The 6532-nt window shown below is 37.8% G+C and overlaps 1 long non-coding RNA gene across 1 annotated transcript; it reads right to left on the bottom strand.

The window, feature by feature from the left end:
* Positions 1-5353: 5353 nt before the first annotated feature.
* On the bottom strand, positions 5354-6038 carry LOC141602698 (uncharacterized). The gene is made up of 3 exons (XR_012524620.1): positions 5854-6038; positions 5695-5760; positions 5354-5573 (listed from the first exon to the last, which is right to left on the bottom strand). It is a non-coding gene; the product is annotated as an uncharacterized LOC141602698 (long non-coding RNA).
* Between the last annotated feature and the right edge of the window lie 494 nt (positions 6039-6532).

The following is a 6532-nucleotide window of genomic DNA, read 5'->3' on the forward strand; positions in this document are numbered from 1 at the left end:
GTTGTGGGAGGTGGCGAGGTCGTGTTTTCAGATCTAAAGAAAAAAAAAATTATAAAGGGTTGTTGCGGGAGGTGGCGAGGATGTCGGTGTTGGCGGTGGGAGATGGGGAGGATGGAAGTGGCGGCTGATGGCGTGTGGTGGTGTGCGTGGTGGTGGCGGATGTGTGGTGTGATGGTGTGCGTGGAGGTCGTTGTGGGAGGTGGCGAGAATGTCAGTTTGGTGGAGGGAGGTGGCGAGGGTGGTGGGCGCGGTGGGTGTCGGTGTGGGGGCAGATCTGGAACAAGGGAGAGTGGTGGTCGTGGCTGTGACGGGCAAGGGATGTGTGGTGGTTGTGGGTTTGAGTGGTGGTCGTGGGGTAGGTGCGCGGTGGGTGGTGGCGGGTGTGGGGTGCGCGGTGGGTGGTGGCGGGTGTGGGGCTGTGGTGGTGAGTGAAGGAGGGAATTTTTTGATTTTGGGTTTTTTGAATTTTTTGAGATTTTTTGTTTTATTAATTTTTTTGGTTTTTAGAGAGATGGAGGGATGATATTTTGTGTGATAGGAGAGAGAAGTGAGTGGAAAAAGAAGGGTTATATAGTGTAATTATAGGGTGGATTAGTGATGATAGTGAGGGAAAGTGATTAATTAGGATTGATCCCCTAATATTTGCATTAATCCTCCCTTTTCCTCTTCAATCTCAACCCTTTATCCCATCTTTTTAATGGCTCCAAAGAGGACTTAGGGACTCAATGATTTTTGGTGGACTCACTTGATCCTTCCTCTATATATATATATATATATATATATATATATATATATATATATATATATATATATATATATATATATATATATATATATATATATATATATATATATATATATATATATAGGGTCGAGATCCGGTGAGAACCACCCATATAATGAGAACCATGAGAACCACCTAACAATCTAATAATACGCTGAGATTACATTAACCAAACTCTGAACTTTTTCGCGCGTCTCCCCCAAACCCGCGTAATCTCATCCTTTCCTAATTCTGCTTCTCTCTCATCATTCTAACCTTCCGCCATCGCCTCTTCTATCATCAAATTCCCGTTTATCTTTCTCTACAATCGAACGATAAATTCTTCGACAATCAACCTTGCGACGCTGCTTCAATCAATGACGCCTTTAAATTCGAGGTAAAATTTCGATCTTTATGATTATTTGTTGTGAAATTAGTTGATTTAGTCGATTAAATTAGATTGTTCGTGAAATTAGGGATTGATTAACCGATTAGAATTTCGAATTGAATAATTATGGTTCGAATTTAGGATTTCGTCAACCAAATTGGGGAAACGAGAAATTAGGGTTAGGGGATTTGAGAAATTTGTTGAAACCATGAAATTAGGGTTTGATTCGTCTCTTAAGTTTCTGGATTGATAAATCATGCTTCTGAATTTAGAATTTCATGAATTAAATTGGGGAAACTGAGAAATTAGGGTTGGAGACCGTTTATGTGCATCAAAATCTTGTTTATGTGCATCCAAATTCCTGTTTATATGCATCAAATTCCTGTTTAGGTGCATCAAAATGTGATTTTGTGAATCAAATTGGCTTAATTGAGAAATTAGGGTTTAATGAATTAAATTGGGGAAACTGAGAAATTAAGGTTGGAGACCGTTTATGTGCATCAAAATCTTGTTTATGTGCATCCAAATTCATGTTTATATGCATCAAATTCCTGTTTAGGTGCATTAAAAACTGATTTTGTGAATCAAATTGGCCTAATTGAGAAATTAGGGTTTCATGAATTAAATTGGGGAAAGTGAGAAATTAGGGTTGGAGACCGTTTATGTGCATCAAAATCTTGTTTATGTGTATCCAAATTCCTGTTTATATGCATTAAATTCCTGTTTAGGTGCATCAAAATGTGATTTTGTGAATCAAATTGGCTTAATTGAGAAATTAGGGTTGGAGAAATTGTGAAAGTGCCTACATTTGTTAAAATCAGGGACTCTATTTCATGAATTATCTTTGTTGTATTGTTGCTTATTTAATTTTTGACATTTCTTGTTGCAAAGAATAATGACAAAGACAACTCCTCAATACTATCACAAACTTCTTCAAATGTCATTACAAACGAAGGAGCGAATGTTGAAGCTAATGCATGTCAGCCTATATTAGAAATATCTGCAATAGCGATTGAGAATGATGTTCTGAAGTTGTGACTTTCGAATTTGTTGAAGGTACAATTCTATTCATCCTGGTAGTTGCTTGATGTTTTCAGCTTTTTAAAGGTACATTTCATATGCTTTTGTATCCCTCGCCTTTCTTACTTTAATTGCACCACATATGCAGATATCATAGTAGAGGAGGTAGAGGACGAGGAGGCGAGAAGGTTCTTCAAGCAACACGAATCGGGTTTTTGAGTGTCTCAACCATCTTAAGCCTGTTATTGGTATGCTATTCGATAAGCTTGAACTAGGTGTTGAGTTTTATGAAGCATATGCAAAAGAATCTGGGTTTGTGACTAGATTAAGCTCACAAAAGTCTAAAAATGGTGTCGTTACGCATAAAAAAGTTGTGTGTAATAAGGTTGGAGTATGTGAAGCGAAAGGGAAAAATCACAGGAGGCAAAGGACTAGGATAGAATGTCCTTCTTGTATTAAATTTAAGCGAATTTTGGAGGAAGGTCCTGATATGGGTAAATACCAAATATATGATTTTCATGAAGGTCATAATCATATGCCACAAACACCATCAACAATGGTACATTTGACACAAACGAGAGAGTTGAATGTAGTTCACAAAAAAATGATAATTGACAACTCCAAAAATAACATAGGTCCAGTTAAGTCGTATAGGTTGTTCAAGGAGTATGTTAGAGGTTATAGGAATGTGGGTGCGTCATTGGAAGACTTTAAGAACTTTTCTAGAGATATCAAAAATTATTTATCAGAGGGGGATGCTCAAATGCTTATTGAGCATTTTATGAAGATAAAACACATGTGTCCATCTTTTTATTTTGATTTTGAGGTAGACGAGATAGGTCGATTGTCACATGTGTTTTGGGCTGACCCTATTAGTATTAAAAACTATTTGCTATTCGGGGACATGACCTCTTTTGATACGACCTTTAGAAAAAACAAGTATAGGATGATATTTGGTCCTTTTACAGGCGTGGATAATCATAAGAGATGCGTGACCTTTGGGGCTGGACTTATTATAAATGAGAGTAAGGAGTCCTTTGCTTGGCTATTTACGAGATTCGTAGAGGCTATGGGGGTCGTCATCCGGTTTGTATGATAAGCGATGAAGATGCGGGGATAGAAGAAGGAATGAAATTAGCCTGGAAAGACAAGGTGCAACACAGATATTGCATGTGGCACATACTAAAAAAGTTGCATGAGAAAGTAGGGCCTGTAATATGTAAAGATACTGAGTTCCTGAAGAAGATAAACCAATGTGTTTGGAGCGAAGATGTGGAGCCGCCTGAATTTGAGGAAAGGTGGACAACAGTAGTTGAATCTCATGAGTTGTCGGATAACGAGTGGCTTAAGGAGAAGTACAACATTAGAAATATGTGGGTTCCACTTACTTTCGTGATCTGTTTTTAGGAGGCTTGATGAGAACGACCTCAGTCGAGTCGAAAACCACTTTTTCAAAGAACTTCACTAATCCTAATTTAACCCTAGTTGAGTTTTGGATGAGATTTGAGAGTGCAATGGATGCTCAAAGATGGACTCATTCGAAACTTGTTGCACAATCAAAAAACTCCTTCCCCTAGTTGTCGACTCCATTACCCCTAGAAAAGCATGCGTCAGAAATCTACACTCCAACAATTTTCGGCGAGTTTCAAAAGGAAGTCGAAGCAGCTTGCTATTCATGTGGTGTTGGGGATAAAGAAAAAGATAAAACCTATCCAATTCTATACACAGATATCATAGATCAAGTTCGAAATAAAACGTATAAGGTTGGTTTTAAGAAGGATGATGTTTGATGGTATGCACATGCAAGAAGTTTGAAAGACATGGAATGCTCTGTCGACATGCTCTGTGTGTCTTTAAAGATCGGGGAATTCAGAAAGTTCCAAGTGACTACCTGCTTAGTCGGTGGAGCAAACTAGCAACCTGCCAGCCAATCGTCGGCCCTAATGGCCGGTTTGCTTGCTGATTGTACATCAATGGATGTACGAGAAAAACAAAGTTGGCGAGTTATGGTCGAGTTGTTTACTTGTGTGGCACTTGTTGAACGAGTCCTGGGCATTGTGATGAGTTGCTTGGGATTTTGCGTGAGTTCAAGGAAAGGGTAAAAATTACCCCTGATGAAAGTGGAAATATTGGTATTGCAAAGGTAAAGGACAAGAATGCTGAAATTGGGATGCTTTTAGGAACAAACATGCCTAGTGAGATTAAGGTTTTGCCTCCAAGGCAGTGCAAAAACAAAGGCTCGGGAAAAAGGTTGATCTCACAAAGAGAACGAGTGGGAAGTAACCAAGAAAGCGCTAAGAAAATGCGGGGCTGTGGGGAGATGGCGAACCACGACGGTAGGAATTGTGACCGAAGGACAACCGACAATGAGTAGAGTCATTTTTTATTTTACCTTATTGAAAAATTTGGGAATTTTATTTTATTTGATAGATATTGGACATTTGCCTTATTGAATAATTCGTGACTTTTTATTTTATTTGATAGATGTTGGACTTTTTTTCTTCAAACGAATGAATGCAACACTTCTAGAATGTAAAGCCCGAGTGTTTCTGTCACCATTATTTCGTGCACATACAACTGTATTTCATGCACATACACATGTATTTCATGCATGTGGAACAGTTTTTCATGCACACATTATGCAAGTAACGGTTTAAGTTGTCATTTTATTTATAGCGTTTTTAAATTTTACTGTGCTTTTCCGTTTCATTGACTCATTATTAATCACTCAATCCATGGTGGGAAAAAATTACAATAAAGCAGCAAAAAAGTCGCATAATTCAAACTACTTGTAACATCTACCGTAGTAAATAATGAGCTGACCAAAATGCTACCATTTTTGTAATGAGATGATATGCAATTACTGATGAAACTCGAACGCTCCTCCTAACCCGAGTTTGTCGTCTAATAAACCTGTTTTTCATGCATGCACACTGTTATTCCATGCATGTGGAACAGTTTTTCATGCATGCACACTGTTATTCCATGCATGTGGAACAGTTTTTCAGATTTCATTACAGCCTTTTCGTTATCCAATTTTGAAAATTGTCTCTCGTTTTCGTTGCCTCGTGACATGTTCGTTTTCCAATTTTGAAAATTGTTTCTCGTTTTCGTTGCCCCGTGACATGTTTTTAGAATTAGTCCAGAAACATGACTTCATGTCTTACACGCCTTACATATTCCAAAATCTAATATGTACTCTCAAGACTTAGTGTACTACATATTCCAGAATAAACTCCACAAGAATCTAATATTCCAGGGTCTACTCCCTTTGTACATCCCGCGACTCAAGGAATCAGATAAAAAAAATGGCAGTGTTTCGAATTTTGGATTAGGTCATCTGCCACTCCCTTTGCACATCCCTCGACTCAAGTGTTTAGAAAATATCACCTAGGGATAATCCTACAAAAAAACGGGGGGGAAAATACTGTTACGTAAAAGTCACTCCGAGACAGAATCTAATGAAAAGAAGATTAAAAGTAGGCAAAATTTAAATTAGGCATTCAAGGTTCTTTATATTTACCTGTCTCTTGTTTCGCTTCCATTTGATGAGACGTGCAATCATACTCGTACCATATTCATCCAAATCCTACGTAAAAATTTTATTTGACAACAAATATTGAAATGCTTGAAATAAAAATACTTGAATAATGTTTACAAAAGTTTGGTGAAAAATTTATACCTCGTAAGAACTCTTATCACTCCATGATGCTTGATCACACAAATTTTCTAGCCACTTTAACAAATAAACTCCACAAGAATACCCATTCTTTTGTTGAGGCACTTGCACAACCTCCCACTGAAAAGTTTTGATCTCCAACAACCTTGTGTATCTTGGAGAGTCTCTTGCGATGATCTCCAAAGCAGGCAGGAGCTATACAAAAACAAGACAGTGAGTGATTGTGATTGTGGTATAAGGCTATTTAATGCACATGCAAGGGTATGTCATGCACATAGAAGGGTATTTCATGCACATTAAGATCACCAACAGTATTTTCATTCGACAATGCATTTTGGGCGATCAAAAAGCTGTTGAGCGACCTTAGGATATAATAAGTGAGGGGTAACATGTTTTTGTGCAAAAACTAATAAATCATACCTGTTCAACTAAAAATTTTTGCCTGACTTCACGGCGCCTGGGCAGGTTGGAGTCGAGTATGAAGTTCATCCTTTTCCCAAAGTCAACAACGCATGCAAACCAATGTGATCTCTCCACACAATAAGGAAAGAAAGCCTGAAATATTACAAACTAGTCAAGTAGGATTTATCGACTTCAAATGAAAAAAGAATGCATTGGAAAAAGGAGAAGAAAAAAAAAAAAGTAAGAGAATATTTATTTACCAGTTGGGTTGTGTTTAGAT

This window comes from Silene latifolia, chromosome 9 (genome assembly GCF_048544455.1).
Source record: "Silene latifolia isolate original U9 population chromosome 9, ASM4854445v1, whole genome shotgun sequence".
In the NCBI taxonomy this organism is placed as follows: Eukaryota; Viridiplantae; Streptophyta; class Magnoliopsida; order Caryophyllales; family Caryophyllaceae; genus Silene; species Silene latifolia.